General features: G+C 43.9%; 1 protein-coding gene and 1 long non-coding RNA gene across 2 annotated transcripts in view; one reads left to right on the forward strand and one right to left on the reverse strand.

The window, feature by feature from the left end:
• Slc9a9 (solute carrier family 9 member A9) overlaps positions 1-15,921 on the forward strand; it is a 534,247-nt gene that overhangs the window by 455,879 nt on the left and 62,447 nt on the right. The gene's annotated exons all lie outside the window — the stretch shown is intronic.
• Positions 14,746-15,921, reverse strand: part of LOC110342872 — a 30,969-nt gene continuing 29,793 nt past the window's right edge. Inside the window, exon 3 of the long non-coding RNA XR_002385045.2 lies at positions 14,746-14,884. This is a non-coding gene — a long non-coding RNA (uncharacterized LOC110342872). The remainder of the gene's footprint in view (positions 14,885-15,921) is intronic.

Below are 15,921 nucleotides of genomic sequence, written 5' to 3' on the forward strand. Positions count from 1 at the left end.
CACCTACACATAAAGCTTTCAGGATTGAATTTGGTTTCAATGTCTTCCTTCATAAGAAAAAATAGGTGTTTTGTTTGCGTCTTCTTGATTTTTCTTACTTGGAGTAGGGGGCATATGACTTCAACCTTCTTCCGAAGCCGCAGAAGTAAACTAGTCATCAGGTCTTTTCCATAGGGACAGAGGTCCTGTTTATTAGAACAGAACACTCTAAACTGAATCACTTCCAAAAGGCCCCGCCCCTCAGTGTGGCCCCTTGGGGATTAGGCTCCAACAGATGAGTTTTGGGAACACAAACAGCTGGAACATTGAGACACTGTGGGAGCCAGACAGACATGTGATAAGCAGCAGCTCTGGAGAGCCACAGAGCCACGTGGGAGGACTGAGGCACTGAGTGGCAGGCAGACCTACGGAGGCTGAGGGCAGGAGAGGCTCTCTGGCAGGTCCACAAAACCACCAGCAGGTGCAAGGTGTTTGGAAAACAGCACAACTGACAGGAAGTAAGAACTGAGCATTCTCCACACACAGGTTGTCAGTCACACACGTCATAGGCACAAAAAAAAAAAATCTTGCCTCTTGAGAACAGGAGGTGAATGCTTCAGCACAGAGTCACCCGGTGCCTTTGTTATGAGGATGAGGACTAATGGCCAGATGTACAGTGGTGTGACAGGGAAAACGAAATGATTTGGGATAGCTGCTTCCCAAACACTCACTAGTTGCCTGTTTGGATAAAAATTAGTGCGGTGAAATTTTCGTTCTACTTTGAATGATATTCTGAGCCCCTCAGCATGCATTCTAAGACATAAATGTGTTAACATGTGCAAGTGCCCTCATGAAGAGAGTCACTCCTAGATTTCCTCTAATGAAGATGAGCCAGTAGGGTAAGTATTCCAGGCAAAGTCAAGCAGAACACTTTCCAGCTAAAAGCCGAGCCAAGCCATCAGCCAGCTGACCTGGCATTTAGCTAGCCATCTACCGTCAGAAACTGCAGGATTTCCGACAGAGGCCTTAGCTAAGCTAACAGAAAATGTGTGGCTCAAAGTTCACTTTCAAAAAAATAAGTTGCTTTTCTGTTCTCAGACTGGTAAACTACAATGGCACCAGCATCCCAGTCATGCCCACCCAGCTCCTCGGGCAGCCTGTTGCCAGCAGTAGTGGCTGGCGCTGTTGCCTTTCCAAAGCAGGGGAAGAGGCACAGGGGAACCTCCCTCCTCCCAAAGGAAGCAGACACATCCGGAAACCATTGCCTTTGACACCCCTTGGAGCTATTTCCTCAAAATTCCTTGAAATCCAGCAGTGTCCTGAGTTTCATTGACGTGTTACCTGTAAACACAGCTAGAACACAGGATGCTATGCAAGCCCGTGCCTGGACTTCTCATGTGCACTAGACATCCGGCAATAAGAGAGTCTGGAACAACTCTGCGATATCCTCATGGCTTTTCCCCAGCAACTGCACCAAGTAATTCGGGGCACTTGTAAGTGTAGCATGCTTGCATCTGCCAGAGTGGCAGCATGTGCTACAGGTTCTAGGTGCTGAGAAATGAAGGGGTTTCCAGAAGAGAGCACCCCACATCTAAAACAGCTCCCGAAATATAAGCTCCTCTTTAACTAGTTTGACCAATGTTTCTCCTTTTGGAAAAAAAAAAATCTTTCACTCAAAGTTTGCAGTCCTCAGGCCTTCTGTAAGCTGCAATGCTCAGAAGATGAACATTATGGTAATTGGTAATTGTACAAGCACTTTGCAAACATCAAGTGCTTCATAAAGTTGAAATGATACTAAATTCAGTGACAGGTTTACAGGCCTGAAGGCCCGAAGACTCTTTATGCAGATAGAAACAAAGAATTTTATTGCATTTTTATTATTTTGAAATTCTAGCTGATTTCCCTCAATATTCAAGATTATGATGAGCATGTAAGTTTCCTCTCAGGATTCAGACACATATTATTGAGAAATCTTCCTCCTGCATCTCTCGTTCCCACAGATCTCACTCCTCGAAAATGCCACACTTCGACATGGCCTCCTTCCCGAAAGGAGCTGATGTCCCCTGGCTGGCCAAGGCCTTTCCTTCCTGTCCCAGTCTTGTCAGAACTGTTTTTGTTTCCAGGCGGAACTGTGCTTAAATCCCTGCTAAACGTGTCTCTCTTGCAAGTCCAGTCTGTTGCAAAACTCTCAAAATATTTGGGGGCTCTTAAAAGATTTCAGTTCGAGATTTTCAAACAGCAGTTCAGAACTCAGTAGTGGGTCTCAAAATCTGCTTAGTGGGTTCCTCGCTGAAATTTTGAACACACCAGAGCACACTGAATTTTTGAAAGCTTGACCTCTGTTGGCACGGTGCCTACCATGCCCTTATGCAGGAATTCTCAGGACTTTCCCCCAATTGTTGCAAGTAGTTAGCAAGTGAGGCAGTTGCTAGATAAACCCAGAGGAGCGCCTCATCCCTCGGTTTTGGAAAAGTACAGAATTAATGCATTCGAGCTGGACTTTTGTAGACTTTGATAGATGGGATGAGGATGGTAGATACAAAATAAAGTTTGAGGTTCTGACTTCTTAGGTATGGAATCTCAGGCTCCTGCCCCCCCCACTGTTTTCAAATCCATTGAATGAATACAGTCACATTTGTCCTGCAGAAAATCTGTGTGTGCAAATGGAGTAAGTAAGAAATAACAAGTCAAGCAAACACTAGGTGTACTGGCTGTCTCCCGGCAAAGCTACGTTCAGAGAGAAGGCAAGAAAGGAAAGTGTTACACACTCCTAGGGGTGAGGCGAGGGGGGGGGAGGAGGGGGACAGTTGCTGCCTGGTACATTGACAACTGGCTGTTAGAAGAGAGCCTAAGAAGCTGCGTGAAGGGAAACTTGTAAACATTTTCAGGGCTAGGGGAATTTGTCTGGATGTGATTTGGAAGACAATGAAGAATCAGGTAGTGTGTGGACACAGTGATCCTGGCTGCTTTTAGGAAGATTGATCTAGCAGCATTGATTCAGAAGTCACAGGGTACCTAATTAGGGTAGTTACAATGGGAATAGAAAGGAGAAGGGCAAGGGCTAGGAAACTCTTGCTCCAATTCCTCAGATTCAGGTGTGATATTATTGAAGACATCAGATCTACAGAGGTAAAGGGCCAGGCCGTAAGGAAGTAGGGATCCATGTGACCATAGGTATCCAGCCCTGATGATCCTAAGTCGAATGATATAATCATAGCAGACAGACTGGGGGGGGGTAAATACCCGCCTACCCAGGTATTTGATGACCTCATACTTATCCAGTACACATGGCACTCTGGAGACCTCTGAGCGAACTTGGCTTTTCTCGAACAGCTAGCTCTCTTACAGGGGAATGCTCCACAGTGAACACCCTGCTCAGAGAGACGGAACATTTATTTCAGTATTTTGCACTAATTTGGTCTCATCAGCTTGTCTTCTGTCTATAGACCTCACTGAAATTCACCTCAGGCTAACTTGAGTTATGAATAGGCAAGGCTGTGCCACATCTTACCAAGTCAACTTCAGACTCATTAGCCCCAGGCAGCACAGCTTGAGTCAAATGGCTCAGTTCACAGCATTGTCACTTACCAGCTGTGTGACTTGGGGACAACTACTGGAACCCCCCTCTCTAGACCCTGATGTATAACATAAGAATGATGACGATAATAACCTGTACATTGCATGATCTAGGTGAGATTCCCACAACTGTACACAGCATATGTAGCAAAGGGTTTCGCCATAACCACCCCATAGCCTTTCCCTATTTCCATAGAAGCGTTTACTGAAGTTTCTGCCCAAGAAGAAGCTCTGCCAGGGCTGGCCTGGCCAAACCTGTCCCTTAGAAGCAAAGTGTTCTCATTGTTCCTCTGCTCTCTAGACACCTTACAGCAAACCCCAGCTACAGACCCTCCCAACAAGATGATTTCATTCCAATCCAGCAATCTGGAAATTCCAAGTATCGCTTACTGAAGATCAGTATTCAGAACTGAGACTACTTGCTCAGACTGAGGACAGAGTATTGCAGAGAGGGGGCCGTGGTCTCTTTGACTACAAGTATCAGAGTCCTGGGGTGGCTGGCTTCCTCCTGCCTCGCCATCAGTACAATAATAGTTTCTATGTGATCCTGCAAATAAATTGCCCATTTTTTCTGTCATACACGGTGACTTTAAGCATTATCTATGCAAGTGCTTTTCTTCAAGTGAATAGAGTGTTCACTGTAGGAAAAATCAGGTACGTCCCAAATTGACCAGAACTTATATTCACAGACCATGCAGTTAGGCCCCGAGGTCACCAGCAGCGAGATATGGATCAGACTTGCATCTCAGACTTGCTGGCCATGTGAGCGTGAACCAGCCCTTCAAGGGCCTGTTTCTGACAGCTGAAGGAAACTCTCTCACTGTTCTTTTGCCACACGAGCAATTTCTATCACCCTATGCAGTCTGCATGCAAGTTTATGTGAGAGCCCATACACCTGGGAACCCATGTTTTCATGTGCCTTTCTCTGTGGTTTCATAGGCTTGGCAATTAGAAATGGTTTTACAGGTTTTCATCCAAAACCAAACCACAGAGTGGAAGTGTTTTGTTTTTTTCTGTGAGAGTCTGGCGTCTTGTTAGCCGAACATAAAAGATTACTTGTATCTAAAGAAATGAGTATTTCTTGGTGGTTTTGTGTGAGAGAAGGAAGAAGTCTCCTGGCCCTCCATTATGAATTTAAATCCGTCTTGCAGAACTAAGTTGCGTTTGCCATGTGCTTATCCTTACCAATTCAGTAAAATGTAGTAAGTATGTTAGATGGCATATAGGGAACAAGTGTGCTTTCTTAGGCCCCCAGGAGATGATTGACACCTTAACTTGACGTGACTTGGTCACAGAAAGCATGCATGAATATGAAAGATACCATATAGAGGCTAGTATGTGGCTATGAATAGCTTTTTAACTTCAGATATAGTTTCCAACATGACCTACTTTTGCCTTCCTTCTCAACAGACACAAACTCATCTATTCTATGACATTCTTTCAACTGTCACCTTACAGATGTATTTTTTTCCCAACTTTGCGCCATTCATCATCTTGGCTTTGGAATAAACTTTTCAAGGACAAACTACAAAGAGCTGTTCACTCTAAGTTGTCAGATGCTCATTTTCAGCGTTTGGAAAAAACGACTGCAAAGACAGCCATCCTCTATCCGTCAGGGTGACTGTAGATGGGAACGGGCAAGAGAAATGCTGATGCCCTTTCTTTCTGTTCATACCACCGACCAGGAATAACACTTGATCCTTAGAGGTAAGGAAACTGAGGCTCAGAAAAGCAATGACTAAACTCCAGGGCCAGAGCTCCCTTATCAAAGAACCATTTCCCTGTCCTATGCTTTGTTAACACCCGACCTCAAAGACACATAGTTTCATTTGATCTCTGATTTAACCAAAAATGGCCATCATTTTCTTAGGACAAATAGTCTTTGAGGCATTTTTGTTTCGTTTTCATTCTGCTTCCTTTAAATAGTCTTCATCTTGCCTTCCCTTCTTACCTTTTTAATTGCTCCATTTGTTGACGCAAACAAAACCGTGCTGCTTCCTTTCCTACTCTTCCATCTCATTAAGCCTCTTCTGCATGGAAGCCCTCGAGATTCCGCAGTCATGCTCATAGAAACGGATGCATGCTCACATCCAAAGGCGAAAAATAGCCTGGTGTTCCCTGCAGTGGGCAGCTAGATCCATCATCTCAACCCGCATAGCAGCATGCACTAGGATTCCAGCCTCTGCCTCAGGTCCATGGTTCAGTCCAGGTTGGTCTTTGAACAGTTAGATTATTTCTTTTGTTTGTTTTTGTTTTTCAAGACAGTGTTTCTCTGTGTAGCTCTGGCTTCCCTGGACTATGCTATGCAGACCAGGCTGGCCTTGGACTCAAGAGATCCACCTGCCTCTGCTTCCTGAGTGCTGGGATTAATGGGGTGTGCCCCATTGTTTCTTTTTATTTGAGGTTTGGTTGGTGAGTGGAAAAGTCCATTTACCTACCAGAAATTCCTGGTTTCTTGCCTTTCTGGGAAGAAAAAGTTTACTCTGGCTATCACTCATCATTTGGGGAAGAAAATTGGGGAGCGAGCTAAAAAAAATGTTGTGAAGTCTGACTGTAAATCATTTCATTACTGTTTTCATATCTGCTTTCTACATAGCAAATGTTTCATTACTTTTCTATTCCATCTTATCTACAAGTTTTTATAAAAATGATACCAAAAGACTAAATACTACAGAAAATGAATGGCACTCTACAATGAGTGAAATTTCTGGTTTTTGGCCTCATGGATTGCTTTTCTCAAGCAGTTAGCTCAGATTTCCTTCCATAGGAGTGATAGACAATTAGGTGTGTGAGTAAGATTTTGATATTCCTCCTTTTCCTCTTCTTCCTCCTCACCTAGAGGGCAATTCTTGGCATACAATGACCCTCTTTACCTTAGCCAAACGAAGAGGAGAGATGACTTTTCCTGCAAGCTCCTTGTTACCTCTGGCACAGCAGAAACTTACACTCATATATGAACATGCATCAGCATGGACTCGTCCAAGGTTTGTTTTTCCATAGCCGGCCTCCTACGAACCTGATGGGAGAGAGAGCTGATAAAGTTAGGCCCAGTCCTCTTTCTCCTCTACTTTCATCAAAAGGAAATTCTTTACATTCAGAGCATGGAAAGAGAATTACAGTTTTCAAAGGAACACATGCTTTTTCTCCTGTGGACCAGCTGTGTTAAAGGTGGCATACCACTAAATGAGGGCCTTCTTCAAGCCAGTAAGAGATACTGGCTCACATCTTTCACATTCCTCTTTGCCCAGGTGGGAGTCATGCTTCACCATTTTCACAACAGCCCCACAAACGCTCCAGACTCCACTACCTCCCTTATGCCACTGATCTGGAAAAAGTCCAAGCAGTAAAAACTCCTACCCATTGCTTCCAAAGCAACCACAGCACAGTTGAGTTAATGTCCTTAGCTCAATCTGAATTGTTGTGTTACAGAGAGCGAGCTACATACCTTAAAGACAGGTTTCTGCCTTCCTTATAAATGTTTGACCATCGACTTCTAACAGATCTGCACTACCCAAAACCCCCCACTGCACATCTCTCTCCATTTTGTCTTCAATGACTTCATAGCCTACCCCTACTTTCCAGAAATCTCCAGCCCTCTGACTCCTCACTCTGAACAACTGATTTTGCTTCCTTCTTCACAAAGAATGTGGAAGACATGTTGGGTGGGAATTGTTCCCATCAACCTGTCAAACATCAAAAACAATCCATTCCTACAATGCCTCCTTTCTTGTGTAGTCAACCTTCCAACCAAATCCTTTGAAATGACTTTTAAATGCCTAAGTCCTGACCGCTTAACAACAATGACATGAATAAAACCCTCCAGCAACTTGACAGACCCTCATATGTCACCTTCCCTTCCTGGTCAAACTCCTCAGAACATTGACCTTGTCAGCTATTCGTTTTTCCCAGCTGTTCAACTGCTGCCTGACTCCCCTCATTCCCAGTGCAGCTTGTCAGTCCCCAGGGACCACCCCATTACCAAGCAGCGGGTATTGTCAGCTCTGCTCTGACCTGTCTTTCAACAGCAACTGATACTTGTTGATCATTGGTCACTGTCTCATTATTGACATGCCCTTATCCTTGCTCTCCTTAGCTCTGTGCTGTTTGGGTGTCTCCCACCACTCTTCTGGGCAAGCATTTTCATGTTCATCTTCTGTTTTAGAAGTGTTGTGTGTGCACACATACATTCTGAAGCTTGTATACCCCAATGAACATGCAGAAGTCAGAGAACAACTTGTAAGAGTCTGTTCTCTCCTGAGTCTGTGCTCTCCTCCCACCATTGGGTCCTTGATTTGAACCCAGGTTATCAAGCTTGGTGGCAAGCACCTTTATCCACTGAGCCATCTCTCTGACCCAGGCTGACCCTTCTTTTTTTGCCCACTAAATGTCTTGTGGTGCTACAAGAGCATCCTTTCTTATTACCCAAGTCTCTGTCTTTTCCTTTCTATTCTGGGACTAAAACAACATGGAAACCAAGAAGAGTCCTATGTGTACCGCAGGCTCTGCCTCCTGGCGCCCTCACTTGCTATTGCATTGTGTGCCCCACGGGCACAGAAGCCATTTCTGCAGCTCATCTTGGGAGTCCTCTTCCAAGCCTAACCCACATCCATTCTTCCCTCCATCCTGATAGTGAAACAGATGTTCAGGAGTTTTCTGGATGCTCTTCCGGTCATCCAGCTGTTTTACAAATTGTCATTTCCCTTGCTATCGCCTTCAGGACAAATACTTCAGAATGCTATCATTATTATTGTCTGATTGTCTTTCTTTTAAAGAACAATGCAATATTCCGCCACCCCCAACCCACAATGCACTAAAACAAGAAAGAATTAAGAATAGGGAAATTATGTAACTATAAAGTTCTGTTCAGGACCAGACTGTTTTGCAAAAAGAAGAAAATCACATGCCAGGAAACATTTTATTTTGGTTTTGTTGCTACTGTTGTTTTTTCAAGAGACTGTTAGTAGTGGGTACCACCTTGTTACCCCCTTAAGGTCACAGTCATACAGTCACTAAATAACACAGAAACACCCAAAGTACTCCAGCCTGCAAGTAAGAATTCCAAAAAGTTGAAATGAATTACTGCCTCACCATCATATACATATATACATATATATATGTATATATATATGATGCCCTTATATTCGGTGGCATTGTAAAGGAATTTTAAAATTAATATTTTGATCATTAAATCTTGTAAATGAGCATGTTCATATTGGATTTATCAAAGGATCCATAGTGCGGCCTATAAAAGAGAGATCTCCTAATGTATTTTAAAATATATTTTCCTTTAGCGAAGAGCACTACACAGCTAGAATATATATTTTGTCCTAGTCTGTTTTAGTCATGACTGTTTGTGCACTAGTAAAGAAAACATTCTCCTCCACAAAAGCCCCACGAGAATGAAAAGTTACAATTGTTTGGGAAATAAATGCTGCATTTTTGCAAGTAATATCTTGTACCCTTATTGAAAGCACAGCATTCATAGGCACTTTCCCAAATAATATACTTCCCTCTGCCAATATACAAAGCCCCCCTGGGTTAATACAGACCATGATTAATTGTGACCTGAACAACATATGACATCAGAGAAAACTAGCATACATTATCCCAATGTGAAGTGTAAATGGATGCATCCATTGAATGAAGCCAATTTGCATGATTCTTCTTCCCACTGTCATTTCTGTAAGTAATCATTCATTTAAATAGTGGCCAGCACAAAAGCTGGAGTCCTAATTATTCTGAAGTTGTATGGATTTGATGGGCAAGCCATTCTTCCAGCCATAGCTTGCAAGCTGAGCTAGCCACTGATTACTCACCTGACTGTAAGTTTATCTACAATACTGCTTGGATAGTTAGATACCTGCTCCGATCTCTGCTCATAGACAGAAAGTCCCTGGGTCGTAGAACGGCAGCATGGGCAGACCCCTCAGGTGAAGACAAATCTCTCTCATTTTAAGTGTTCAGCAAGGAAACAAAAAGTGCTTCCCATTTTAGGTAACTGCGAATCTCCTTTGACACCAGAGAAATCAGTGGCAGACAGATCACCTGCTCACCCCAGGTTCCAGCAGAATGCCTCATTCATCGTGAAGGGACATAATAGGGACTCCTGCAGCTTTTTCTCTAGTATTTCCTTGCTGTAGCCAACACCACATTATGAAGCCCTGGCATTGATTTGATCGACTCCCACTCATGGCAGCTCTCGCCTAGCTGTTGAAAATTACTTTTGCCCACTCCCCCCCCCCCCCCTTTACATCTTTGTAGAACATCTTATTCTGAGAATTGACTTATTCTCGCCCTTTGTTCCCACACTTTTCTTAGGAAAAGAATTTTTAAAAGAATGCCCCTCTGCTCCCCCAGTCTTCTTCCCCCCCAAAAAAATAAAAAAGAATTTAACATTTCCTGTCACACACGTTCATGTGCTTATGACCACACACAATTAGTCTCCTGAACAATAGAGAGGGTGAAGCAGGAGAAAAGTATCTGTAACTTCTCATCATGTTGAGTCTATGGGATATACTACACAGTGGAATGCTCTATTAAGGTTAAAAAACCTTTCCCTCCTCTGCTGGATGTGTAAACTGCCCACATCAGTCATTTTAGTGAATAAAAGAATAAAGATTAGAAAATAGGATAGTTGCAAATTTGAGCACTCAAAGTGCCAGTGCCATGGACAGGCACGGCATCACTTGTATTATTACAGTAATTTTTATATTACTAGCATTTGAGGATTCTATTACCTGGCAGCTGAGGGTTGCTTTGACAGCTTGCTCACAGACAGGCAAGACAGGAAGAGGGCATAATTCTTTCAAGAACAGACAGATATTTACTCGTGTATTTGCACATACATGTGTGACCTGCCATATAAGACTCAGCCTTACTACATAGCAGATATGGTATATCTAGCACAAGTGATTAAATATAGAGCTTTCAGTAGGAATTTTTGCAGCTCATTTTTGTCTTTACCCATCTTTTGAAATAAGGTAATATTTTATGATGGTGTGTGCATTTTTTAAAACATTGCCTGATTATGTTAACTTGCTCTCGTTGTCTTGCAAACTCTGATTCTGGGCATCTATTTAATTCTGAAGGTTGTTTTAGTTGTGCACACTGATCTTGTTGCCCCAAGGGTGGTGGCACGGAGTGTGGTGCTTTCTATCTAAGGTAGTCAAATAACAGCCTGGGAGGGTCAGCAATGCACTTTTCGAGCTTCCAGCCCAGGAGTTAGAAACCGCTGGCCCGTAAGACAGAAGAAGTCCCAGTGTTTGTTCCACTTATGTATTTCCTCCAAAGGATTCCACCCAGCACCTTCTGAGGTGCTCAGCAGATGGTTAAGAAGTATTATTAATGGTGAGCAATAGACCTGCAGTTCTCTCCTTTGTCCTTGCCTGCCTCCAAGGTGCAAGGAGAGCTGCGGCCACACACAGCATGGAGTTCCTGTAACACAGCCTTCCTGGCAGAGGTAGATTTCCCAGGATCCAATGCAGCTCAGCTTTTAGAACCCTTCAGTTTTGTGGGCCTCTTTTAAGGGGGTTGTACTTATTTTATGTTCAAAAGTTTGTATTATTTTTGTAAAGAGGAAACCCATAAACTGGGTAGTCTGCAGGCTGGGTTTTATTCTTGTCCATGTGAGGGAATGCTGGAAGAAAAATAAGGCAACTTACAGTCTACAACATTAATTCTTCTAATAAATCACAATTGTAAGAGATCTCAGTCCCTACACAGCATCGTTTTCTTCATTTGCCTGCCAGTGCAGTTTCGGTGGATGAATAAAATTCCAGTGTGTTCAAGCAAGGTTCCGAGATTCTTTGAGTCTAACTCTCAGTGTTGTTTCCAGTGTTAACCCTCTCCATGTCTCTGTGCAGCCACTCTGCATAGCTTTCCCTGTTCGGTGCTAAGGCAAGCAACATGTCACCTTCGGGAGTGTGTATTTAAACCCATAGCCAGGAGATAGTAATCGTTCTAGTGCCTTCCCTTCTCCCATCAAAATGTACACTGCGCACTCGTGGCCTGGCATGATTCTGCCCTTCTTTGCAACTCAGCCTACTGCATTGATTATTACTCCTATAAAATCCTCCTGAATTCCCCAGACTGCAGGCGTCAGAGGCTCCCAAACTGATTCTGCCTCAGGTACCCATGCCCAAGACCAAAGTTCACGAGAGCTAACCGCACCGCTCCAAACACCCTGCTCCACAGAAGCTCCACAGAACAGTGGGAAGGATCCTAATTAAAGCAAATTGCTTCCCAATCATACCAAATTAATGCTGCCCTGAGACGCTTTCAGAGAAAAGAATTTATTATATTTACTGGAAGTGCCAAAAGGTATTTGGACAGACTATTCAGCCTTCAGGATAATGAGAGAGACAGTCTTCAGAATTCTGTTAGGGATTTCTTCAAGAATTTCCTTAGAATTAAGGGCCCTTTTCAGCTTTAATTATGATTCGGTTTATCAGCAAAAGTGCTTAAGTTCAAATGATTCTTACCGTGGAAAATACAGCTAGATGAAGAAAGTCATTCCTGATGGTGCCTGATACCTCTCGATACATTTTCAGTCTCTGTTCTCTACATTCCTCGAACTAGCACTTAGAGCAAATGAAAGGGTTCTGGTAATGGTTTCAAGGCCTCAGGAGAATCTTGGCTGAGAGCAGATAGACCAGAGCAGAAAGCCTTTCCTGAGAAGGAGTGGTGAATACAGTCAGGTGAATAATTAATGCAAGCAACATCTGAGAAAGGGTAGGAAGTCAATGCCACATCAACAGCAGGAATCCCAGAGAAGGTGTGGGAAACCCATCACAGACCCAACTGGCACCTCCATGAGTCTCTCCAGGACCCCCGTGGCTACAGAGTGTCTGAAGAGTGCACCATCTGGTTCTCCACTGAGAAACTGCAAGTGTGCATTAGTGCCTGTGTGCTCCCGGTTCCTGCCAACAGGCCCACTGTGTTTGACCACAACAGGTGCTCCAGAAATACCTACTTAGTGTTTACTCTGCAGGGAATGAAAAGAGTCCTTCAGTTCAAGGATAGCAGAAACTCTGTGGTTTCCAGGGAAAGACTTGCTATGTTTCAGGTTGGTAGTGGGCATTGCCTTTTGACTGCTATTCATTCTTTTACTGATTTATTTGCTTGGTGCTAACCTCTGTGACTTGGCCTGGTTGTGAACAGAATCTAGAGCCTGGGGTTGTATTAAGCTGGTCAAGCATGAAATTATAGCGTGTTAGCTGCTGGCAATGCACAAGGATGCACAGGAGACTAAGAATGACCCAACAGTACCGGGGACTTCCAACATGGATTTTATTATTCTGTTTACAGTGTCACCGTACAACAAGTTTACATTTTGTATCCTCAATGCTTTTGAGATTTCAACTTTGTAATAGTCTTTGCGTTTTAATCACGTTGGTTAACAAACACCCTTTGGGGGCTATGGTTGTGGATAGCACAGCCCACCATTTAGTCAGCACCATCCTTTTCCAGCATTTGTCACTTGGGAGTGCTATTAATAATTAGAAGAAACAGTGACTTGAGCAACAGTTGTTAACAGGAAGCCAGGGATCAGAGCCGAAGGCAGCCAGGCACAGCTTTGCAGCAGGGAAGAAAACCATCACTGTATCTGTGATCAAGAGAACTCCAGAGAACAGCCCAGCAGTCTGCTCTCACTAACTATTGTTCACCAGATACGCACCTTCTTAAATGATGTGGCAATGTGGTGTGAGGGAAGGATCTGGAGAGTAATTTATTCACACTAAGAAGCAGAGTAGGTGTCAGTGCAGAAGGGGGTGGGGCGTGATGGAGAGACCAAAAGGGAAAGGTTTGCCAACCACCAGTTGAGAAGTAAGCAGCCTGCAGCCAAGCAGAGAAACCCCCAGTCCCAGTCCTGAGCTGCCCAGGTGAGTGAGCGAGCTGGAAGCTGCGGTTCTTCTCCTCAGCTTCTCACTTCACAGGAAGCTGTGCAAATTGCAATTAATTACCCAAGAAAAGGATGCCAGACAATGCGTACTAGCAGAGGAGGCTGGAGGGTCCCTCTCCAAGGAATGTCCACATCAGGAGTGCGTGCTAATGAGGAGACTGAGACAGGGTAACATGGAATTCCTGGGGACTCACAAATAATTATTGGCTACGACTGAGGAGAAAAACCATTGGTAGTAGCATAAGCAAACCAAAATACCATGCCTCGGGCTGTCAGCTGACAGGGTGTTCTGCAGGGTAGGCATCAATAAGATTTAAATATGGCATCTGAAGGATCCCAGATTTCTCAACTGCTTCTTGTCTATAATTCACCAGCAAACTAGCAAAGCTCGACAGAGCAGCTGAGGCAGGCTGTCTGCAAGCTTTTCTCTCAGGCTGTAGAGGGTACTGACATGTACCTCGCAGAATGTGAATTGTAGAAGCAGGATCTGAACCCCTGGCTCTTTCACTTAACACCTGAGGGACTTGAGTAAGCTGTGTTTTCAAATCTCTAGTTTCAATTAATTAAAATGGGAGCCATGTACCTTCACCATGGGGCAGTGTGGCACACTAGGCTACTCATAATTCACTTATGTGATCCTCAGGCTGCGCAGGGTTGTTTTTAGCATAAAAATTGCCCATCCGTTCGGATCCTTTTCCTCTGTCCAGTAGCTCTGTCTAAACCTCTTACGGCCATAGGGTACAGCCAGCTGTGTCATTATTTTAAACAGATTATTTTAAGATGTGTGCATGTGTGTCCCAAGACCTGCGTATCCGTCTGATTTAGGTAGATATATGATTTAATTGAGCTGACTAGTGGCCATCTTGTTCACTCCTCCTCTTTCTCCTGCTCTCTCTTCTTCCTCCCTGGGATTCACAGAGGTGTTTTGAAATACCCCATCTGCTTATTAATCTGACATAGAATAACATAAAGACCAAATTGGGTCCAAGCAGTTATCAATGACTTCCTGTTGGAGTCGCAAGCTTTGTGCGAATGGAAACATTACAAAAAGAAGAGTCCAGTTTTACTTACAACAAAGGATCTTAAAATGGACTTAGGCCTGGCCAGGTGACAGCCATAACCCTGACATTGCAACCAACACAAGTGCTTTTTTCTTTCTTAAAACTCCTGAGGTCTGCAGATAGGGAACCTGGTGGTTCAGTGAAGTGTGATACCACACATACACACACACACACACACAATTAATTATTTTTAAAAGGAGTTTTGGTTTATTACATATTACTCTCGCGTTTAAAAAATCATTTAAATGGTGTTCAAGGATCCTTCCCTTCTTCATTTACCCTCGAGGACAGGTCATCTGGAACCATGTGACTTTGCATCTGGAAGACATGACTGGTTGCGTGGTGATTCTGACGTTCGCAGCTGCTCCTGCACTGACAGAGAAAGCATGGGTCAGGAAAAAATGATGTTAGAGGCCAAAGCCACCATAGGCTGTGGTGGCCCTCCCATTCTGTAGCTTCCAAGAGCCTTTCTTGGGTTCACAGTGCCGCCTCTCAGGGCTTTCAGAGAAGGACAGTTCCAGCTGCCTGAGCACATGCTTAGCGTTCAGTTTGTCTTACATTTAACCACTAGGGTTCAGGCTGTCTAGAGGTAGTGCCAAGAGGCCTGTATTGCTTAACCTGTGCCAGGGGGTTTCTGCTATAAAATCTACCAGAAAGCCCCGGAAAAATCCAGACCCTAGGAAGAGGGTGACTTGACACATTCAGGCAAAGCCTACCTGGACTACAGGCTTTGTGAATGACCAGATCAAGTAAATCAGTCGTTCTCAACCTGTGGACCATGACCCCTATGGAGGCAAAGGACCTTTTCACAGGAGTCAAATATCAGATACCCTGAAGATGAGATATTTACATTACAATTCATAACAGTAGCAAAACTAGAGTTATGAAGTAGCAACGGAAATAATTTTACTGTGGAGGAGGGGGGTCACCACAATATGATGAACCGTATTAAAGGGTCAGAGTGTAGGAAGGTTGAGAACCACTGAGGTAAATGAATAGGCAAGGGGAGGGTTTCTTAAAGCACGCTTCCCACTGGGTGTGAGCTGGTTGCTCCCAGTGGCTCCAGCTCTGTGTTCTCAGAGTACTGTACTGACCTCCTTTTCCTGAGCTCAGTCTCTCACATAGCTTCCAGGAACAAGTGTCTCCCCAGGTCCTCTGTCCATTGTTTCAGTTGGGTTGTTTATTTCTGCTGTCCGTTTGTGAGAATTCTTTATATGCCCGCAATACTAGCTCTGAGAGTTTACAAGTGTTTTCTCCCATTCTGTAGGTGGTTTTTCCATTTTGTTGATTGTTTCATGTACTGTGAATTTTATGATTTGATACCACATAGTTGGTCTGTTTTTCCTTTTATTGCTCTTGATGTCATAGCAGAATATAGTTTCCAAGCCCAATGTCTCAAAGCCT

Source organism: Mesocricetus auratus, unplaced genomic scaffold (assembly GCF_017639785.1).
Source record: "Mesocricetus auratus isolate SY011 unplaced genomic scaffold, BCM_Maur_2.0 Super-Scaffold_100691, whole genome shotgun sequence".
Taxonomy (NCBI): Eukaryota; Metazoa; Chordata; class Mammalia; order Rodentia; family Cricetidae; genus Mesocricetus; species Mesocricetus auratus.